This window comes from Bombina bombina, chromosome 9 (assembly GCF_027579735.1).
Source record: "Bombina bombina isolate aBomBom1 chromosome 9, aBomBom1.pri, whole genome shotgun sequence".
NCBI classification, from domain to species: domain Eukaryota; kingdom Metazoa; phylum Chordata; class Amphibia; order Anura; family Bombinatoridae; genus Bombina; species Bombina bombina.
This window is the reverse complement of record NC_069507.1, coordinates 1,957,582-1,981,592: the sequence shown is the minus strand read 5'-3', so window position 1 is coordinate 1,981,592 and position 24,011 is coordinate 1,957,582. Positions and strand designations below refer to the sequence as shown.

Here is a 24,011-nt window from a genome sequence, read left to right as displayed (position 1 = left end):
TATTTTTTGTTGTTTGGGTACAGTTGGAGCCAATCTGTTCTTTAGGTTGTTCGTCTTCCTATAAATAAATTTCGGATGTGGCGTTAGTAGTTCTCCCAGGATGTCATCATCCTTCAAAAGTGACCAGTGCTTCTTATAAATCTTTTCTATAATGTGTTTGTTCTCACAATATTCTGTAATGAAAGGGACATCTATAATGTCTTTCGAAGTCGTTCTATCTTCTCTGGTTTTATATTTTAGGAGGGTTTTTCTATCAACAGCTTTGACTTCTTTAATTTTTTCTTCCAATAGTGTTGCTTCGTATCCTCTCTCAATGAATCTCTTTTTTAGTACCTGAGTTTGTTCTTCCCATTTTTTCGGATCTGAACAATTCTTTTTAATCCTTAAGAGTTGCCCCTTCGGTATATTTTCTTTCCAAACTCTGTGGTGGCAGCTTTCATTGTGAATGTAATTGTTACAGTCGACCTCCTTAAAGAAGGTCGACGTGACAAATTCTCCATTTATTATGTCTATCTTGAGATCCAGGAAGTGTATAGATTGTTTATTACATTCATAAGTGAATCTCAAATTTCTCATATTTTTGTTCATAATTTGTATGGTGTAATGTAAATCTTCCATGGTTCCCTTCCAAATGAGAAAAATGTCATCAATGTACCTTACGTAGAGGACCAGGTCCGCGCTAGCTTTGCACCCACTAACTGCCTAAACAAATTTCAGGCGTTCATTAGTACAAAAGAATTTGTGAGGAAGTTAACACTTAAGCGCCACTTCCTCAAATCTCCAATAGAACGCAATTACATAGCTCCAATCGAGAATGAGCAATTTCTACACACAGGCCTAAGACCGAAATCTTCTTTTTACCCGGTGGGAAGCAAAGGGTGTACAATTGAAACATTCGAAACGAATGTTTGTAATGACATTAGAAAATTGAGTCAAAACAGACTGAATAAGGTACGCTCTAACCTATCCAGATCCCAGATGGACACAATCAAAAAGCTAGAGAAAGACCACAAATTAACAATTAAACCTGCCGATAAAGGCGGAGCTATCGTTGTGATGGATAAGTGCAATTACGAGGAAGAGTGCAATAGAATCTTGAGCGATTCCAAGACATACAAGAGACTACTGAGCGACCCAATAGAAAAATTCACAAGAGATTTGGAAGCTCTGACCACCAAAGCTAAAACACTGGGGATACTCAACCAGAGAGAATACAACTATATTATGGTTAAATACCCTATTACCCCAGTGTTTTACCAACTCCCGAAGATACACAAATCGGTGACTAACCCTCCAGGGAGACCGATTATATCGGGGATTGGGTCGATATCAAGCAATATGTCGGAATATGTAGATAAAATCTTACAGAAACAAGTCATCAACCTTCCATCATATTTGAGAGACTCCACACAGATTCTAACAATATTGGATAATCTAAAATGGGAAGAGTCATTTATTATGGCAACGTGTGATGTAGTCTCATTATACACGAGTATACCGCACGAAGGAGGCATTGAAGCTGTCAAGTTCTTTCTCTCTAAAGACCCATGCATTCCTGAGGCACAATGCACTTTTGTTTTAGACAGCATTCATTACATTTTAACCCACAATTATTTTAATCATGATAATAAATTTTATCATCAACAGTGTGGTACAGCGATGGGGACCAGGTTCGCGCCTAGCTATGCTAATTTGTATATGGGCCAATGGGAGCAAATCTTTTGGGAATCCTGCCCAGCTAGCGCGGACCTGGTCCTCTACGTAAGGTACATTGATGACATTTTTCTCATTTGGAAGGGAACCATGGAAGATTTACATTACACCATACAAATTATGAACAAAAATATGAGAAATTTGAGATTCACTTATGAATGTAATAAACAATCTATACACTTCCTGGATCTCAAGATAGACATAATAAATGGAGAATTTGTCACGTCGACCTTCTTTAAGGAGGTCGACTGTAACAATTACATTCACAATGAAAGCTGCCACCACAGAGTTTGGAAAGAAAATATACCGAAGGGGCAACTCTTAAGGATTAAAAAGAATTGTTCAGATCCGAAAAAATGGGAAGAACAAACTCAGGTACTAAAAAAGAGATTCATTGAGAGAGGATACGAAGCAACACTATTGGAAGAAAAAATTAAAGAAGTCAAAGCTGTTGATAGAAAAACCCTCCTAAAATATAAAACCAGAGAAGATAGAACGACTTCGAAAGACATTATAGATGTCCCTTTCATTACAGAATATTGTGAGAACAAACACATTATAGAAAAGATTTATAAGAAGCACTGGTCACTTTTGAAGGATGATGACATCCTGGGAGAACTACTAACGCCACATCCGAAATTTATTTATAGGAAGACGAACAACCTAAAGAACAGATTGGCTCCAACTGTACCCAAACAACAAAAAATAGGCAAAATAGGCACAGTGGTAGACCATTGTAATAAGAAGATAAAGGGCTTCTACCCGTGCCCGAATTGCAAAGCGTGCAAAAATGGTTGGAAAACAACTTCATTTTTATCAGCATATACCAAAGAAAAATTTATGATTAACAGTCTGATAAGATGTAGTGACCAGAATGTCATATACCTCATTGAATGTCCATGCAAATTACATTATGTAGGACAAACCTCTCGAAAACTGAAAGACAGAATGAGGGAGCATATACTATGTATAGAGAATAAAAGGACAGATACAGCCCTATATAAACATTTCACAACTAAACATGGAGGAAATGTTAGGGAAATGAAATTTTGTGGAATAGAGATAGTGAGAAAAAATTGGAGAGGAGGAAACCATGAGCAGAAACTACTCCTACAAGAGTCCAAATGGATATTTTCCCTAAATTGTCTATATCCTAAGGGCCTAAATAATAAGGAGGACCTATCTCATCTGTTCAGTTTCACGAAATAAAGCTAAGCACTGATCAGTATAGCACTCTAAGCAACTATCCGCCACAAAGATCTATCATATTACCCTCCCCCCATTTCAGTCAGATGTCCTTCATCCATTATAGTGTTCCACATATAAACATATAGTTCCTTAGTCAGGACTCTACGACACTAAACATGAGTTCATTCATTTTTAGAGATCAGCCATCGCAGCCACAAGTTTCTCATTATCCTGTTTTATTTTGTCTGGTTTTATTCATATTTTATTAATATCTGGGTCCGATTAACAGATGTCAACATCTGGTGCCCAATTTTAGGAGGTCCGCATATATATTTTTATATTTTTATATTTTTTTATATATTTTTATATACTCTTTTATACCCTCCTTATGTCATCTCCTCACCATAGGTGACACCCTACTTTTAGTGTACTCTCTCTGTGTTGCCCCCCTCTTATACACATTTTATACACTTTTTATATATATTTTATATTTTTTATCAAAATTGTATTTACACCTTTTAAAGCTTTAAGCCTTTCATAAGCATTAGCATTTTATATGGGATTTTATATATGTAGATTTTATTAATAAGTATTTATCCTCTAGTGTATATCCACTAGTTTTATCATCCTTGTAAAATCAACGTATTTTCCATATTATATCTCTAAATGGATTTTATATAGTCTAACGCATTTAGATCATAGCTTTTCATTGTGTCTGTACACCATCACATTTGCTCACAAATTCATCTTTTTGTTTGAAGATTCAATCCAGAATTACGATTTGACTTATTATATAGCACAGTCGCACATTCGATTCCTACTGCATTTGATTTTTTTCTCTTCAACACACATGTTTGAAATAAACTCATTTGCATAGTCATCATATAATGTTGGCTTTTACTGTCAGAAATGTTAAGTACTAAGGAGCAATAAAAACCGGAACCGGAAATGGTAACCGGAAGCAAGAAAATGGTAAACAAAAACAACACATGCATTGATACAAACCGGAACCGGAAATGGTAACCGTAAACAATAAATGGTAAACAAAAGCAACACATGCATGATTTAGAAATTAGAGAGAAAGAATAGAGCCCATATAAACAGATCGCTAAGATAAGTCGCAATAAAATTACTCACACACATTAGCATAAGAATTGATATGAACAACCAGGACTAAAACGTCCCATAGGGTAGCTAAACAGGAAGTAAGGGCTAAACAGGAAGTAAGGGCTAGATCCACCAGCGAAACCGGAAGTATATGTATGAACAACAAATCCATATTAGGACACACACAAACTAGCCATATACAATGGAAAGACAATTTATAACTACACATGTCTTTAAAAACTTAGTAATGACCTCAATAACACAAGCAAAATAAATGCCTTCGCCCATACCCACAATGCTTTCGCCCATACCCATAATGCTACCAAACAGGAAGGGGGCGTGGCCTATTAGTGTTTGGCGCCAAAACATCAGCCATAACTCTTATAAATACTGTGAGCTTACTCAGTTTATCAGTCTTGATAAAGGCCAGAGGTATATGGCCGAAACGCGTCGACAGATCTGAGTAAGCATAATACTGATATATCTATTGTACAGATTGCATATATTAGAGTATTGTTTGTTTTCTTTTTTTCAGGATTTTTTCTTTTTGCATAATCTTATTTTTTCAAAACATTGCATCAATACTGAACCACTGATTGATTGATTTGCACTGACATCACCAACATCACTTCGGATTTCGAAATTGACACTATTTTTTTATCCTATTTTATCCTTTTTCACCTTTTTTCATTTTTTTATAACATTTTTTTGGAGGGATTTCATCATTTTTTATCATCATTTTTTCATCACATAGAGTGAACACACATTTTTTCTACCACTTTTTTCTAAATTGTTGTATTGGACACTGATCACACCCAAATCTTGCTACTTTTTTCTCCTGCACAATATTGGATTACAATTAACCCTACACTATCTACCAGGAGCATCTTACACTTACTGGACTCAACCAAGGTGTTAATCATTTAACAGATACTCAGCATAAAAGGCTATATCATCAGCCACTGAATTTATCAGTATTTACAATTGTTTTTATTATTATATTGTATTGTATTTTACCTAACACTGTAATTTGCTACCATTTGTAACATGGATCCATGAACAACTATCAGTGTATATTGTTCTTTTTTATTATTATAATTATTGTATGGAATAAAAAAATTTGTAATTTTTAATTTTACATTCTATCAGCTAATTTTAGCCTATTTTAGCGTTCCCCACCCTACCCTCAGCCTTCTATTGGCGCTCACCTCTACCTTGCATATATCTTTTACACATTGGGCACGCTAGGGTACCCATCGAGGAGAGCTAGAGGCATCCCCCACCCCCCTTCCCCACCTGTTCTTTGCGCAGGATATACACCACCTTTATTCATACTTTCCACCATGGACTCTGCTTCTGAGACAGGACCCTCTACCTCAGGGTCCTTTCATTCATCTAAATCTAACTTCTCTGAGACGGACTGCCTGGAGATTGAACGCTTGATTTTATCAAAGCATGGCTTCTCCGAGTCAGTCATTGATACCTTAATACAGGCACGAAAGCCTGTCACTAGGTAAATTGAACATAATATATGGCGTAAATATCTTTATTGGTATGAATCCAAGGGTTACTCATGAAGTAAAGTCAGGATTCCCAGGATATTATCTTTTCTCCAAGATGGTTTTGGGAAAAGGATTGTCAGCTAGTTCCTTAAAAGGACAGATTTCTATTCTGTCTATTCTTTTGCACAAGCGTCTGGCAGATATTCCAGACGTTCAGGCATTTTGTCAGGCTTTGGTTAGAATCAAGCCTGTGTTTAAACCTGTTGCTCCGCCATGGAGCTTAAATCTGGTTCTTATGGTTCTTCAAGGAGTTCCGCTTGAACCTCTTCATTCCATAGATATCAAACTTTTTTTTTTTTTTTTTTTTTTAAATTAAATTTTTATTGGTTTTGTCAACAAATAACCAGTTTAACAAAAGAAAAGAAGTCACAAAAGTGCGATCTGCGCACACAAAATCATAAAGTTCACAATGTTTGATCTATTATCCACAACATTCACCATAACTCCAGGCATCTGATGCCTGAAGTGTGGGCTTCTGGAAATTGAGCTGCCTGGCAATTGTAGACCTTAATAGAGTTCTTTATTGTCCATATTCGCTCTCTGTAAGTGTTGGTCTTCTCCTTGCCCAGGTATATCAGTTAAAGTGGAGCTATTACAAAGGATTGCAATTACATTGCTCTGAACCTACAATCATTTCTAAATTGAACCATAAGAAAGTATAAAAAGAAAATAAAGGGGGAGGGGGGGGGGGGAGAAAGGGAAAAGGGTGATATCCGACAGAGACATCCCTGAACTGTAGCTTGCAATAAGGTAGTGGGGCAATCGCAATCAACGGTGTATGAGGCAAAATATGTTCAGTAATATGTTCATAGCTTCCCTATTCTAGTGGTGTATTTATCATATGGGGGATCCTATGTGGTTGCGTGGTAGTGATAGAATCCCAGTAGAAACGAACATCTGCATAAAATGAAGATTTACCTCTTTTAAAGTATCCATATTCTTCACATGAAAGCATCTTGTCAGTATTTTGTAACCAGCTATCCTGTGAAGGTATTAAAGAGGACTTCCAGTGTAGGGCGATCAGTGTTTTGGCGCTATTGAGTCCTATTCGTATCAATGTCTTTCTAATTTTACAGTGGAGTGGGGGGGTCTCGTTTAGGAGGATCAATTTCGGGTTTAAAGGGAAGTCTGTCTCTGCTAGTTTCCCCAATGTGGATTCTATTCCCTTCCAAAATGAGTGTAGTTTGGGGCATGACCACCACATATGTAATGTGGTGCCTCGCTCAGTGCAACCTCTCCAGCACGAGGGTGAGGAGGTAGGGTAAATGTTATTTAGCCTAACTGGTGTCAAGTACCAGCGCATAAGCACTTTGTAATTGAGTTCAATTACTTTAGGTGAGGTGGAGGAGGTACGTGTGTTTCTATAAATTTGTAGCCATTGTTTAGCATCCATGTCTATGCCTAGTTCTTTATGCCATTTAGCTGTATATGGAGGGAGTGGAGGGGATTGTGCATTTTGTAGCATGCCCTTAGCAAGTGATAATGTACCTCTAGTAGTGCTCCCCATTAAGCACGTTTGCTCAAAAAGTGTCGGTAATCTAATAAGGTCTTCTTTATTGGGAGTAGTCTGTATAAAGTGTCGTAATTGTGCATATTTTAGCCATGGGGCAAAGGAGCCAAATAAAATTGGTGAAAGTTCCTCCCTGGGTTTTAGTTTGCCTTGTGTAAGCAGGAGTGCCATGGGGACAGAGTCTAATAGTTCAGTATTTGGTGTGTCTTTTCTCCTGTTCTCGTATCCCCCCATCAGTTCTATGTTGGGATAAATTGGGGTAAGCGGGGACACAAGTGTGGACAGGGCCGGTGTAGTTTTAATTAAGTGATCCCATGTGCTAAATATGTGTCGGTAAAGTGTGGATGCTTGGCAAGCAGGGGTGCGCCTGGCTTTAGGGAGCCAGCATAGGGGGCCTGGGTTGGGGGATTTAAGTAGCTGGGAGTCAATCGCCACCCATGCTTTGGAGTCTCTTCTACAGTGCCAATCCAGGATTCTCTGCAATACTGATGCGTGATAATATAGGTTTAACTCTGGTAGGCCCAGTCCCCCATTTTGGAGGGATCTATACATTGTTCCTCGAGCTATCCTTGGGCGTGACCTCCCCCACACAAAAGTATTTATGGCTTTTTGAAGTTGTTGTATGAATGTCTTAGGAAGTGTGATTGGCATCGCTTGTAATATATATAAGATTTTGGGGAGTATTGTCATTTTGATTGATTGTATCCTGCCCCACCACGACAGGGGCTTTTCCTTCCAGGAGGATAGGGAGTGTTGTATAGAGTGCAGGAGGGGCCGGTAGTTTAGGGCAAACCATTTTGAGGAATTAGAGGATAGCATTATGCCTAAGTATTTTAGATGTGAATATTGGATTTTAAACGGACATGATGGCGTGAAAGCTGCGAAGGTACTGGCGGTCATTGAGATATTTAGGAGTTCAGACTTTGAATAATTGATATGGAAATGCGAGAATTTACTGAAATTATTAAATTCCAGGGTCAGGTTGGGCAGTGAGATGTCGGGAAGAGTCAGTGTGACCAACACGTCATCTGCAAACATAGCTAACTTATGGGAGTCTGGACCGATTGGGATGCCGTGTATTTCTGGGTTTTTCCTGATATGACAAGCTAAGATCTCCATCGTAAGGACAAAGAGAATGGGTGATAGTGGACAACCCTGTCTAGTCCCGTTATTTATGTTAAAACTGTGTGATAGGACCCCATTTGCGCGGACCTTTGCAGAGGGGCCATTATATAGATGGAAAATTCGTTTGATCATTAGTTCCCCAAACCCGAAGTGTCTTAGTGTACTATGCAGAAAAGGCCAATTCAGCCTATCAAAAGCCTTCTCTGCATCAGTGGAGGCCAGGACGGCAGGGATCTGTTTTGTTTTAACGTATTCCATTAAATGGAGAACCCGAATCGTATTGTCTCTGGCCTCCCTGAGTGGCACAAAGCCGGCCTGGTCTACATGCACCAAAGTTGGAAGTATTTTACTGATCCGGTTTGCCAGTATCTTGGCGTATATTTTTATAGCCCCATTTAATAGGGATATCGGGCGATAGTTACTTGGTTCTGTGGGGGGTTTACCTGGTTTGGGTATAACAGATATATGGGCTTCCAGGAGGTTAGGGGAGAGCAGTCCATCTTTATCAAGAGAGTTGAAAAGATTAGTAAGGTGAGGGGCCAAAATGGATTGGAACTGTTTATTGTATGAGGCCGATAGGCCGTCTGGGCCGGGGCTTTTACGTAGTGGTGTATTCTTTATGGCTGCAATGACCTCTTGGGGGGATATGGGGTCCTCCATTTGTTTCGAGACGTGTTCGGGTAGAGTTGGAATATTGGCTTTCTGTATGTAAGAATCTATTGCCCCATGGTCCGAGGAGTATGGGGTCGCAGGGATATTGTAAAGGTTTTTGTAGTAATCTCTAAAGACCTTTGCGATTGTTTTACTGTCATGTGTGTATTCCCCTGGTGTGGCTGGCTGTGACAATTTATGGATAAATTGAGTGTTCGTGCGAGTTTTAAGGGTTCTAGCCAATAGTGGACCTGCCTTATTGCCTTCTATGAAATATAGTTTGTTTAGATATATTGCCTTTCTCTGCGCTTCTCTGCTGAGTAGTTCATTTAATTCGCGTCTAGTCTTCGCTAATTGAGTTATGTATTGTTCATTAGTTGGGGTTTGCATATGTAACCTCTCTATATCTCGGAGTTGATGAATCAGCATGTTGTATTGTTTGTTATAGTTTTTCCTCATTATAGATTTCTGTTTCAGAAATTCCCCTCTAATTACTGCTTTGTGTGCTTCCCAGACTAGGGCAGGATATGTATCTGGGATTGCATTATGCAAGAAGTAGTCTTTAAGTGAGCGCATAATTTTATCTTTCATTAGTGGTTGCAATAGCAGTGTCTCGTCTAGTCGCCAATGTGGGTCAGTAAGGGGCTTGTCTGGTAGGGCTAAAGATAGCGTTACCATCGAATGGTCAGACCATGGGGTCGGTAAAATTTCCGTATGTTTCATTAGGGGTAAGCTCCTCTGGTCTATGAATATGTGGTCTATTCTGGAATATGACTTTTGGGGGTTTGAATAGAAAGTATATGTCTTTTGTGTGGGGTGTTGGATTCTCCAGGTATCTAAGAGTGTTGCACTGCGTAGGACCCTTGAGATGACACTTAAAGAACTCCTGGGCATTGAGCTTTTTTTATTAGAACAATCTAATGGTGGTTCCATTGCCACATTGCTATCTCCTGTCAGAATCAGTGTACCTTGTGTCACCTCTAGTAATGTTCTGATTAGCTTTTTGAAGAAACGAGCCTGGCCCGTGTTTGGTGCATAATATGTTGCAAAAGTGATTTGGCGGTTGTAGAGTGTGCCCACTAGGATCAAGAATCGTCCCTCATTGTCTGTATGCTGCTGGGTGAGCTGAAAAGGGACACTATGTCTAAATAGTATACCCACTCCGTTTCGTTTAGCAGGGGCTGAATTAAAGTATCCTACTGGGAATTGTTTAGAGGAGCATTTCGGTATTATATGTTTGCAAAAATGGGTTTCTTGTAGGAAAATCACCTCTCCCTTATGTTTGTGAAACCAATTGAGGGCAATGGATTTTTTGGTGGGTGAATTTAGGCCTGTAACATTTTGGGAGATTAACAAAAGATCAGGGACCGCCATATGTGTTATGTATAGTGATGTTTGCGTAATGTTGCTTGTATATCCTGTAGAATGCTATGTTTAATGTGGAGGGGGTTACTACTGATTCTATGTAAGCGTGTACGAGTTGTATGTTACAGTACCTGAGCTTGGGTGTCTGTTGTTGGTACCTTTCAGTTTCGTCTCTGTCGGAAAAAGGGTAGGAGGGAAAAGAGAAGTTGTATAGGGAGTAGCAATCCCCTTTAGTACGAGGATCCGCTAGAAGAAATAAACAATGTAAGTAAAACAAATAAAACATTAACAATAACACATCATAACTAACAATATCACAACAATACTTAAAACAGTATTTCAAATAGGATGGGGGGATCATAGTAAATAAAGGAAGTTACCATGACGGAGCATTTCCATTTGGAGCTTAAACCTGTTATAGGGGGAGGGCCTAGCTAGGGGGTGGATAGGGCTTGGTCAGTTAGCATCAATCTAGTTTGATGTAATAATACAATTATCTAAATTTAGGTATAAAACATTTTCTAAATATGTTACCAGGTATTTCTAGGTTTCTGACATATTATTATACCGGGTAATAAACATTTGTAAGGGTAACCAGTCTCTTAGCTCTTTAATTTTCAGGTTAGTCCTTCTTCTTGTCGGGCTGCTTTCTGGTTCCCTTGGTTAGTTTTCCTGGAGACTCTTGTCCAGGCAAGTCTCTGTTGCTTCGGTGCCAGTGATGGTAGATTATCTCCTGACAGTGGAGTGAGTGTCGAGCGTGTAGATGGAGGTGGAATTTTTAGGCTGTCACAAAATTGCTCGAGGTCATCTGGGTGGCTATATGTGACAATCTGAGAGTTATGTAGTACTTTAATGCAGAATGGGAAACCCCATCTATAGGGTATTTTTAAGTCTTGCAGGTGTGTAGTGAGGTATCTCGCCTCTCTGCGTTTGGAGAGTGTGATGTTACTCAGATCTGCATATATTTGTATTGTATCTCCTTCGAACAGGATTTGGCGTGCTTTCCGCGAGGCTGTCATTTTCTCCTTGTCTTTGAAATTTTGAAATCGCAGGATTATATCTCTAGGCGGTTTATCGTCTGCAGGTTTCGGGCGTAGTGACCGGTGGGCTCTGTCTAGAGGGATGGCTGAAACGTCTTCTTGTAGGATGTGTTGGAACATCTGCTGTAGGTGTTGCTGGATTTGGGAGGTTGTAACTTTCTCTGAGATGCCTCTTATTCTTAGATTCTGCCGTCTCCCTCTGTTATCCAAATCCTCGACTTGGTTTTGAAGCTGCTGTATCATGTCATCGTGCACTTGAAGAGTACGGTTCTGGAGTTCTGTAGTATTTGAAAATTGTTCCAAATCCTCTTCTGTCTGTAAAACTCTATCCCCCAAGTCTGAGAGATCTTTCCTGACTTCAGATAGTCCTTCTTTAATAAGTTTCCCCACTTGGGTGAAAAAGGATGCAAAGTCTGCCTTAGTCGGTAAATTTTGTATGTTTGCTTTAGTGAGGAGAGCAGGAGAGTCCACGTCAGAGGAAGTTTGTTCAGTGTCTGTTGGATCGGCTGTAGCTGACATGGAGGATTCTAGAACTTTAAAAAAATTGTCCATTTTTGCATTGGAAGGTGCTAGGCTTTTAATATTTTTATCTGGCCTGGGTGTGCGTCTGGACGCCATTTCTGGCTTTGCAATATTAGTGTGTCTGGCGAGTTTCAATCTCCAAGCTATAATTTAGCTTAGTCACTTTGCAGTGTAAAGGTAGCACAGATTATTCCAGCTCAGGATGAAGATATTAAAGAAATAAACAAATGTCCCATTTAGATGCAATGTAAAATGGTATCTTTACCAGTTGTATGCTGTCAATCTGCTTCGATCTGTTTAAGCACAACTATTAGTGAAGTGGCTTGTAAACTTTTAAGCTTGTGTACTCCTATAGATCGATGTCATTTTAAGCTGTTTAATGCGGTTTCTGTTAGGGTCTGCTCACATGTTTAAAGATAGCACACCATAAGCAGCTGTTCGTCTCAGCACTGTGCCTTAAGTGTTGTCTAAAGGGCTGTAGTTGCAGGTAATGTGATGTTTCTGCCCCAGTAGCTAATGATAGTCTGTCCGGTAAGGCCTAAATAGATTTTGCTATGGAGTATATTGTACAGCCGTTTCTAGGAGTTAAATTGTGCTAGCGACAGGGCTACAAGTCATTTTCCTCAGAGGGGGCAATCGATAGGTTGATGTGCGATCGTTGGGGCACTAAGTGTTTCACTGTTACCCCTTGTAGCAATGGCGCGTATACTGTCTTTTCACTGTGGCGTGGTGCGCACTTAGGCCCGTTGTGCTCTGGGATCTGGTTCCGTCGCCAACCTTCTCAGTTTAGCGATTTGGGCATTGCATTCGGTGCTCCGGAACTTCGCTTGAGGCCAAGTTGCCTTTTCCAGCTTTATAGTGGCCTGGGTGTCCCCTTAATGTGCCGTGGAAAGAGCTCCTTTAACCGGAGCTAGAAATCATGCGGCCATCACAGACGTTGGCCGGCTCCGCCCCCCCCAGATATCAAACTTTTATCTTGGAAAGTTCTTTTTTTGGTAGCTATTTCCTCGGCTCGTAGAGTCTCCGAGTTATCTGCTTTACAATGTGATTCTCCTTATCTGATCTTCCATACAGATAAGGTAGTCCTGTGTACCAAACCTGGGTTTTTACCTAAGGTGGTATCTAACAAGAATATCAATCAAGAGATTGTTGTTCCATCCTTGTGTCCTAATCCTTCTTCAAAGAAGGAAGGTCTATTACACAATCTGAACGTGGTTCGTGCTTCAAAGTTTTACTTACCAGCTACTAAAGATTTTCATCAAACATCTATCTTGTTTGTTGTCTACTCTGGACAGAGGAGAGGTCAAAAGACTTCGGCAACCTCTTTCTTTTTGGTTAAGAAGCATAATCAGATTTACAAGGTGGTGACTTGGTCTTCGCTTCATACTTTTTCAAAATTTTACAAATGTTATACTTTGCTTCTTCAGAGGCTATTTTTGGGAGAAAGGTTTTTACAGGCAGTGGTACCTTCCGTTTAAGTACCTGCCTTGTCCCTCCCTTCATCCGTGTACTTTAGCTTTGGTATTGGTATCCCACAAGTACAGGGAGTGCAGAAGTATTAGGCAAGTTGTATTTTTGAGGATTAATTTTATTATTGAACAACAACCATGTTCTCAATGAACCCAAAAAACTCATTAATATCAAAGCTGAATATTTTTGGAAGTAGTTTTTAGTTTATTTTTAGTTTTAGCTATTTTAGGGGGATATCTGCGTGTGCAGGTGACTATTACTGTGCATAATTATTAGGCAACTTAACAAAAAACAAATATATACCCATTTCAATTATTTATTTTTACCAGTGAAACCAATATAACATCTCAACATTCACAAATATACATTTCTGACATTCAAAAACAAAACAAAAACAAATCAGTGACCAATATAGCCACCTTTCTTTGCAAGGACACTCAAAAGCCTGCCATCCATGGATTCTGTCAGTGTTTTGATCTGTTCACCATCAACATTGCGTGCAGCAGCAACCACAGCCTCCCAGATACTTTTCAGAGAGGTGTACTGTTTTCCCTCCTTGTAAATCTCACATTTGATGATGGACCACAGGTTCTCAATGGGGTTCAGATCAGGTGAACAAGGAGGCCATGTCATTAGATTTTCTTCTTTTATACCCTTTCTTGCCAGCCACACTGTGGAGTACTTGGACGCGTGTGATAGAGCAGTGTCCTGCATGAAAATCATGTTTTTCTTGAAGGATGCAGACTTCTTCCTGTACCACTGCTTGAAGAAGGTGTCTTCCAGAAACTGGCAGTAGGACTGGGAGTTGAGCTTGACTCCATCCTCAACCCGAAAAGGCCCCACAAGCTCATCTTTGATGATACCAGCCCAAACCAGTACTCCACCTCCACCTTGCTGGCGTCTGAGTCGGACTGGAGCTCTCTGCCCTTTACCAATCCAGCCACGGGCCCATCCATCTGGCCCATCAAGACTCACTCTCATTTCATCAGTCCATAAAACCTTAGAAAAATCAGTCTTGAGATATTTCTTGTCCCAGTCTTGACGTTTCAGCTTGTGTGTCTTGTTCAGTGGTGGTCGTCTTTCAGCCTTTCTTACCTTGGCCATGTCTCTGAGTATTGCACACCTTGTGCTTTTGGGCACTCCAGTGATGTTGCAGCTCTGAAATATGGCCAAACTGGTGGCAAGTGGCATCTTGGCAGCTGCACGCTTGACTTTTCTCAGTTCATGGGCAGTTATTTTGCGCCTTGGTTTTTCCACACGCTTCTTGCGACCCTGTTGACTATTTTGAATGAAACGCTTGATTGTTCGATGATCACGCTTCAGAAGCTTTGCAATTTTAAGAGTGCTGCATCCCTCTGCAAGATATCTCACTATTTTTGACTTTTCTGAGCCTGTCAAGTCCTTCTTTTGACCCATTTTGCCAAAGGAAAGGAAGTTGCCTAATAATTATGCACACCTGATATAGGGTGTTGATGTCATTAGACCACAGCCCTTCTCATTACAGAGATGCACATCGCCTAATATGCTTAATTGGTAGTAGGCTTTCGAGCCTATACAGCTTGGAGTAAGACAACATGCATAAAGAGGATGATGTGGTCAAAATACTAATTTGCCTAATAATTCTGCACTCCCTGTATAGGATGATCCGTGGACTGGATACACCTTACAATAGAAAACATAATTTATGCTTACCTGATAAATTTATTTCTCTTGTGGTGTATCCAGTCCACGGCCCGCCCTGTCATTTTAAGGCAGGTAATTTTTTCATTTAAACTAGTCACCACTGCACCCTATGGTTTCTCCTTTCTCTGCGTGTTTTCGGTCGAATGACTGGATATGGCAGTTAGGGGAGGAGCTATATAGCAGCTCTGCTGTGGGTGTACTCTTGCAACTTCCTGTTGGGAAGGAGAATATCCCACAAGTAATGGATGATCCATGGACTGGATACACCACAAGAGAAATAAATTTATCAGGTAAGTATAAATTGTGTTTTTGGCATATTTGCATATGTAAAATAGGACAGTTTTGAGAGATAATAAGACCAAGTGCATCTTATGTCATTTATGCAATAATTACATGTGGTATTATAGCTTATACATGCAACCTAAAGGTTGTTTTATATAATCTGTATTACTTTTGTAAACATAGTACTATCAGAAAGATAGCACTGCACCGTTTTAAATAAATACAACTTTTTGGATTTTTAAAATATGAATTAAAAAGTTTAGATTTCTACCTGTAGAAGGCTTAATAGAATGGCTAATGTAACAAGCGAAATACTTAAAGGGACAGTCAAGTAAAAAAAACCTTTCATGATTTAAAAAGGCATGTCATTTTAAACAGCTTTCCAATTTACTTTTATTACCAATTTTGCTTTGTTTTCTTGGTATTCTTAGTTGAAAGCTAAACCTAGGAGGTTCATATGCTAATTTCATGTGCCTTGAAGGCCGCCTCTAATCTGAAAGCATTTTCACAGTTTTTCACCACTAGAGGGCGTTAGTTCATGTGTTTCACATTGATACCATTGAGTTCAGGCACGTGAAGCTCCTAGGAATCAGCACTGATTGGCTAAAAATACAAGTCTGTCAAAAGAACTGAAATAAGGGAGCAGTTTGCAGAGGCATAGATACAAGGTAATCACAGAGGTAATATAACTGTGTTGGTTATGCAAAACTGGGGAATGGGTAATAAAGGGATTATCTACATTTTTAAAAAACAACAATTCTGTTTTTTACTGTCCCTTTAACTGCCAGGTAAATTACTTTTCAGCTGCATTTATTATTTCTGACCACACCCCCATATTAGATGTAGACCACACCCCCATATTAGATGTAGACCACACACCCAGCTTAGGTGTAGACCACACCCCCAGCTTAGGTGTACCCCCAGTTTAGGTGTAGACCACCTCCCCAGCTTAGGTGTACCCCTAGTTTAGGTGTAGACCCACCCCCTCAGCTTAGGTGTAGACCCACCCCCTCAGCTTAGGTGTAGACCCACCCCCTCAGCTTAGGTGTAGACCCACCCCCGCAGCTTAGGTGTAGACCCACCCCCTCAGCTTAGGTGTAGACCCACCCCCTCAGCTTAGGTGTAGACCCACACCCCCAGCTTAGGTGTAGACCCCCAGCTTAGGTGTAGACCACACCCCCAGCTTAGGTGTAGACCACACCCCCAGCTTAGGTGTAGACCACACCCCCAGCTTAGGTGTAGACCACACCCCACGCTTAGGTGTAGACCACACCCCACGCTTAGGTGTAGACCACACCCCACGCTTAGGTGTAGACCACACCCCACGCTTAGGTGTAGACCACACCCCACGCTTAGGTGTAGACCACACCCCACGCTTAGGTGTAGACTACACCCCCAGCTTAGGTGTAGACTACACCCCCAGCTTAGGTGTAGACCACACCCCCAGCTTAGGTGTAGACCACACCCCCAGCTTAGGTGTAGACCACACCCCCAGCTTAGGTGTAGACCACACCCCCAGCTTAGGTGTAGACCACACCCCCAGCTTAGGTGTAGACCACACCCCCAGCTTAGGTGTAGACCACACCCCCAGCTTAGGTGCAGACCACACCCCCAGCTTAGGTGCAGACCACTCCGCCAGCTTAGGTGCAGACCACTCCGCCAGCTTAGGTGCAGACCACTCCGCCAGCTTAGGTGCAGACCACTCCGCCAGCTTAGGTGCAGACCACTCCGCCAGCTTAGGTGCAGACCACTCCGCCAGCTTAGGTGCAGACCACTCCGCCAGCTTAGGTGCAGACCACTCCGCCAGCTTAGGTGCAGACCACTCCGCCAGCTTAGGTGCAGACCACTCCGCCATCTTAAAGGGAGATGAAACACAACATTTTTCTTTTGGGATTTAGAAAGAGCATGTGACTTTAAACAACTTTCCAGTTAGCTTCTATTATCTAATTTGCTTTTTTCTTTTGGTATACTTAGTTGAAAGGGTTACCTAGGAAGGCCCAGGAACGGCAATACATTACTGGGAGCTAGCTACTTATTGGTGGCTGCACATAAATGCCTTTTATCATTGGTTCTCCAGATGTGTTAATTTAACTCCTAGTAGTGCCTTGCTGCTCCTTCAACAAAAGGATACCAAGAGAATGAAGCAAATATGATAATAAAAGTAAATTGAAAAGTTGTTTAAAACCCCTCCGGCCTCAGTCTAGACCACCCCGCCGGCCTCAGTCTAGACAACCCCACTATCTTAAGTGTAGATCCTCAGTAACGGGAATTCTGAAATAACACTAAGCATAAAAAAATGTAATCGTTTTTGCCATTGTATCGTACTGCACTGTATTTGCAAGCTGCAATATCAAAATATTCTATACTTTTTATTGGTTCATGTTAGAAGGGTCAGTTTTGTACTTTTTGGAACTTAAACTTATTAGACAGGTTAGGAAGGAATGTCATGGGTAGTATAATGTCTGTCCAGAAAGGGACCTAAACGTTGGGAAGTGACTATAAAAACACAGTCCCACCACAGGGGATGAAACCCAGGATGTGATCAAAATAGTAGTGGGAGCAAGCAGAATCAATATCCAGGCCAGTGGTCAGCAACAAGCCGGCAAAAGACAGTACAGTATTGGTTTGCAAAAAGTCTAAATACTTCCAAGCAAAGGCAGGCAGAATCGTGATCCAAAAGGCAAGGTCAAAAACAAGCAAAGGAAACATCTCAGGAGAAGCACACCCAGCAGAAAATCCTTTACACAGGCAAACACATGAAGCTGCTTTATATAGGGTGTTGATAGAGTTACTACAAAACCTGAATCCTCCAGTGGCTCAGGGGGAAAGGCAATGACCAGAGGTCCCAGGATCAACTCCAGGCACAGGTGCGACAGCCAGGACATGCGTACTCCGTGGCGCTAACAAGCAAGTTTATGTTGAACAGTTTCTGGACAAGGTTGATTCCATCACGTTGTTTATTTTATTTGAGATGCTTATGTCTTGCATTTTTATTTTGTATGGTCTATTTTCTTCATAAACGGAAAGAGTCCACAGCTGCATTCATTACTTTTGGTAATTCAGAACCTGCCCACCAGGAGGAGGCAAAGACACCCCAGCCAAAGGTTTAAATCCCACTTCCCCCATCCCCCAGTCATTCTTTGCCTTTCGTCCCAGGAGGTTGGCAGAGAAGTGTCAGAAGTTTTTTTCAATAGTCTCTTATGGAGGGTAGTACTCTTCGGAATGGGACTGGAGCTTTATGTAGTCCTGTCAGCCTCTCAGTGAGAGCATGGATGAAATTCAGAGTCCGGAGATGCAGGTAGAGTCTTTCTGCGAAACCATCCCAACTCAGATTAACAACTCCACAAGCAATCAGCGTTGACGAGTTTCGCTGCCTGCTTTCTAATCTCAAGTCCATGACAGAAGCGACGCTACTATCTGTCACACTTGAAGGGCCGTGTTCCTGTTCCACGGCATAGATTCCGGTAAGATCGGTTCATTTTACTTTCATCATAGATGTCTTGTAATTAGAACAGTTTATCCGAAAGGCTGCAACCTCGCGGGCAGAACTTGAAATACAGGGTCTCAGTGAGGCTCCTCTTGTATCTTGGAATCAAGGGTTAATATCTCTTGAGGGGGGTTATTGAACAGGTTTTTTTAAAATCATGTTTGTTATATGATTGTGTCTGCTAATGTGTAATGATACTTGGGCTCATGGCTATTTCGGAACATAACGGCCTATTGCAAGTGACGCAGCCTTTATAGTCGGGCGCACTTTTTCATGGACTGCACGGTACACCTTGTGACCTGGTGTGGTCATGTTCTAGCTCTCCATTTCCGCATTCCTGACCGTGGGGTGACAGAGAAATTCTGGTTCGCTGGTGTCTGGTTTATAGGAGGTGGTGAGTGCCCCAGCCATTGGGGGTGTAAGGTGCCGTTTGCATCTTTCTTATTGGTCCATTATTTATCAATATCACAGTTATGGAGGATTCTGATTTTTTGGGAGACTGATTTCTGATTCTACTTCTTGCTAAGAATATGAATTGGCCCGGGTGATACATGTCCATCAGTTATGTTCTGTATGCCGTTTTAGAGTCCTCCGTTCCTTGGGATCGGGGAACCAGGGGTCCGCTGAGCCATCTGCCTCTGGGGATTCTGTTTCTCGCGAGGCGCGTTCCCTACAACCAACTCTTACTATGCATGCAGGTAACCCAAACGTGGCTTATCTTTCTCTGGAGTGTGGCTTGTATCCTCCGGAGGTTACGTCACAGTTCTGCATGGCCATATCTTTGGCACAGGCACATTTACATCTCCCAGGAGTGTGTTTAAGATATTGTCCGTGTTCCGTTAACCAGGGCTCATCAGGCGTGGGATCACCTGGTCCAGTTCAGCCCTCTGGGGGAGTGACTGTCTCTGATGCTTCAGGGGGTCAACCTTCGGGGCCAGGGTCATCGTTTGCTCCGGCAGAGGTAAGTTATGCCTTTCGTTATAGACTGGCGCGCCTTTGTGTTCCACTGAGGCACGTTTTGGCGTTGCTGGAGGATCTCACCCTTAATGGGGTGGTGGACCCTCAGTCTTCCGATGCGGATGGCATGTACGATTAGACATAAGGGGATGAAGTAATTTATTATTATCATTATCGGTTATTTGTAGAGCGCCAACAGATTCCGCAGCGCTAGTAATCTTCTTATAGTCTTGTTTTCTTTATTATATTCCAATTGTGAGCTTGGAAGACTCAGATTCCTGTTGGGCTGGTCCTGCGGGAGTGTCCCTTCTTCCTGGATGATAACCTACGGGTTGCCTTATCTTTTATTTTATCCCAGTAGGATGGATTTTATTTGGTTTAAAGCTCATGTTTATTATAACATTCCTTTGGGAATTTTCTTCTCTGGAATCGATACTCGTGATTTTGTGGTCGCACTGTTTACTTCTACACAAGGACATGTTTTAGTCTTCTGTTGTTGATCTCTCCCTCTTAAGAGGGTGACTGACGTGGCTTTGTCAGTAATGGGCCCTTGGTTTCAGTCTGGTCCTGACTGGGTACCAATCCTTCTCTTTCTAAGACCTATTTCAGACATGTGGCGCCTGTTATGCCTGACTGGTCCGGTTAGGGAGCCGAGTGGTTCCCACTACTATTTTGTTTTTCTTTTACAAGTTTTCAGCTAGCATTCCGAGAGGATTTGATGATCCGTGGTTTGTCTAAGTGCTTGGAGGATTGTGTTCGGTCCTTTATTAGCCTTTCAATCTAGTCTCTGTTGGGATCCGCTATGACATTCTCTGTTGGTTCCCCTTTCGGGATCTAGAGTGTTTCCTTCCCGTTGTGGGTTAGAGGTTGAAGGATGTAGGTTCTTCGTGCAGCCATTTCGCTTGCGGTCTTGCCTTTTTCAGGGTTCCTTTGGATTGTCCTTTTAGGACTTATTCCCTCTTGAGGTCTCTTCCTTAGGGTCGAGCCTGTTTGGACATCGTCCGCTTTTTACTGGCAGAAGTTGAGAGCCTTGCGGCTCTTTTCTGCTTCCTGAAGTTTGTATTTCCCTTAGTCTTGGACTTCGCGTGTGTGGTTCTTAGTGCACTTTGGGCTTTAGAGTAGTTTGCATGAATACAGCTTAGCACCTTGTTGGTGGAGAGTTGACCTCCTGCTAGGGGCGTTCTCTTCCCTTTGGACTGGGAATTTGAGTGAGTCATGTGCCCGGTTTTCCCGTTTAGCCCGGATTCATCCCCTGTGAGTTCTGAATTCTTCAGAGAGGGTATCTTGTGCTCCCTGGAGGCTTTGGTCGTTTTGAGACGGCTCTGGGTCCCCAGTTCTAGGGGTATTATTTTGGATCCTTATGGACTTATGATCCTGTAGACTGGTTCAGGATGACCCAGTGTTCTGTGAGGGCTGATTTGTCCTTAGGAGGGAGTGTCATCCCTTTTTACGGGGAGTTTTTTCTGTTCTATTCAACAGTGGTGACCTGGATGACTTTTCACTTGGTCCTTGACTAATTAGCCTACGGCCTTCTCACATCATTGTGGGTATGTGTGCCTTTTCCTTATCTGTACCCTCCCCCTTTGGGAAGGTAGATTGACTCCTTCAGCAGTGGGGTCCCCTCTCTGGAGGATTGTGGTCCTGCCTTGTGTGCAGGAGGAGACAGATATGTACCTCTCTGTGCTGGGCTGCCTGGAAGGGTGTCTCTATCTTCTGCGCCTGCCTCTGCAAAGCGGTTGCTCTCAGAGGCTCTGAAGGCAGTTATGAGTGGGAAAAGTCCCATAAACGGTTTCTGAAGGTAGTTTGTTCAGGCTTCTCTCAAAACACTTGTTAAAGCACTGGTTCTTGGAACAAGCACCTTTTATTAGGAGAGGCAACAGTCTGCTGCTTTGTGGCTTGTTCGTCCAGCTGTTTGGAGAATAGTCTCTCCCGCTGTAGAGACTGTCAAGGAGAGTTGTGCCAAGTCTTTCTAAGTATCTATTGCACTTTTCTCTATTCCAAGTCCTAGGGGGTTCTTCTTGGAAGCGCATTATGTTTGAAGGAGCGAACGGGTTGGCACCCGAGCTCTGTTGGGTGGGTAATTCCCCCATTCTATTATTCCCTGGGGGGCTTGGGGTTGGGGTTGTGCTTGTTTCCCTATGCCTGTCGCTTGGGCTGGTCCGGTGTTTGGAGCAGGATTGAGATTTGTTGTTCTACAAATTTCGTCCTCTGTCATCAAGGTTTGATGGAGGGCTCTGCTTCTTTTCCACGTTTAGAATTTTATGGGAAGGTCTGGGGGCGTCAGCTGGACGTCTAGCAAGCTGTAGGTTAGGATTTGAACCTAGCCTCATCTGCTTCCCCTTGCTTGTATATATCAAAATTCTTGATTCATCTTCGGATGACAGCAGCGTGCAGCATTCTGACTCTTCTGGTGTTGCCATCAGGGGTTTTCCCTATCTGAGTTGCTGCATGAGATTAACGGTTTCTGGGGTTCTCGTCTTCAGTTACCTTCTAGGGTGTGGATGCACTTTGTTTAGGGAAGATTCTCTTCTTTTTTTCAATCTCTGTGTCTTGATTCCATGGATTTTGAGCAAAGCTAGGGTTGGGTGTTGCCTCCCTTGTTCTACAAGACCGTTTGGGTCTCGTTCGGCTTGGCCCTCTGGGTTCTTTCGCCCTGCGTCCTTGAGGCTTGTTTGGGCCCTTTTTAAGGTTTTTGTTGTACCCTATTTAGGGTTCTCTGGTATCCATTGTGGATGTCTTCTCTGTGTCTTTCTCCTTTCGGGGTGTACGGCTGTTTGATCTTCTTCTTTAATAAGGGGTTTGTTGTTTGGAGACCGACTGGCGGTTGATGGTGTCTCTTGGAGGCTGTTGACTCAGTCGAGTCTAGTTCCTGCGGTCTCTAACAAGGCTTTTGGACTATCTGTAGGTCAGTGTCCTTTGGACCTTTTTTCCTTTTTCAAACTTGTTTCTCAGCTTCGGATGAAGCTGGGTTTTTCTGGAGTATGGGTTTTAGGCCTGGTGCCCTCAGAATGGGCCACCTTTTGTACCCTCACGTTTTAGCATTCAGTGTCCTCTATAGCTTGGGTATTGTTTTCCCAAAAGTAATGAATGTAGCTGTGGACTCTTTCCGTTTATGAAGAAAACATAAAATATGCTTACCTGATAATTTCCTTTTCTTCAGATGGAAAGAGTCCACAGCTCCCCACCCGTAATTTTTCTGGGGGCGTCTGTTATTTTTGTTATTCAGGCACCTTTTCACCCTTTGCTTCTTCTACTGTTCCTTGTTCCTCAGCAGAATGACTGGGGGATGAGGGGAGTGGGAGGAGTATTTAAGCCTTTGGCTGGGGTGTCTTTTGACTCCTGCTGGTGGCCAGGTTCTTATTTCCCAAAAGTAATGAATGCAGCTGTGGACTTTCTGTGTGAAGAAAATAAAATGATCAGGGAAGCATAATTTATGTTTTTGCATTTATGAATGTTTTAAAGTTTGTATTTGTGCTTCACATGTAATATATGCAATTAAAGAGGTTATAGTTAGGATGGCTAGAAATCAATGATTCTTAATTTTATTTAAATAGGATTTTTTTTTATATAAAATGCTGTGTATTTGTGTCTCCTGAAATAACATGCCCCTTCACAGCTTTTTTTTTTTAAATTAAATAATCATACAGAGTTGATAAATAGACCTTTAAAGGGACATTATCATGAAAGAAAACTTGGGTTTTAGATAGAGCATACACATTACAGATTTTCTTTTATTATCACATTTGTTTCATTCTCTTAGTATCCTGTGTTGAAGGAGAACAATGCTCTACTGGGTCCTAGCTGAACTAATTGTGTTAGATAGTGACAAGCAGCTAGCTCACAGTACTGCATTGCTTCTGAGCCTACCTATATGTAAAGTATGCTTTTCAAAAGTGGATACCAAGAACAAAGCAAATTATATAAGAGAAGTAAATTTGTTAACAATTGCATATTCTTTCGGAATCGTCAGCGTTTAATTTTGACTTTACTGTAATGCCATTACTCCCCTGCCAATCTAGGTACGCAGAATTAACCCATACGTTTTAAAAAGCTCACTGAATAGAAGATTGTTTGGAGTGGAATAGTTCTGCACAATGGCTTAAGTGTGGGGAGGGAGGGGCAAGCATTAACATTATGTTATTGTTTTAGTTAAATAAAACTATTTAAATTGTTGTTATAAAGGTAATCATTAATTTTCCTCTTCCAATAAAGTATAGTTGAACAATTGATCAAATTTGAACCTATTAAACTGATTGTCTGAACCTTTAGAAACATAGATGACCGTTCTAGTTCTGTTTCAGATGGTATTTTGGTGTTATTTTTGTTATTATTTATTTAATTGTCACACA

General features: G+C 41.6%; 1 protein-coding gene across 1 annotated transcript in view; it reads left to right on the top strand.

Moving 5' to 3' along the window:
- Nucleotides 1-24,011, top strand: part of HERC4 (HECT and RLD domain containing E3 ubiquitin protein ligase 4) — a gene marked incomplete at its 5' end in the record, with an annotated part of 748,563 nt that overhangs the window by 7,014 nt on the left and 717,538 nt on the right.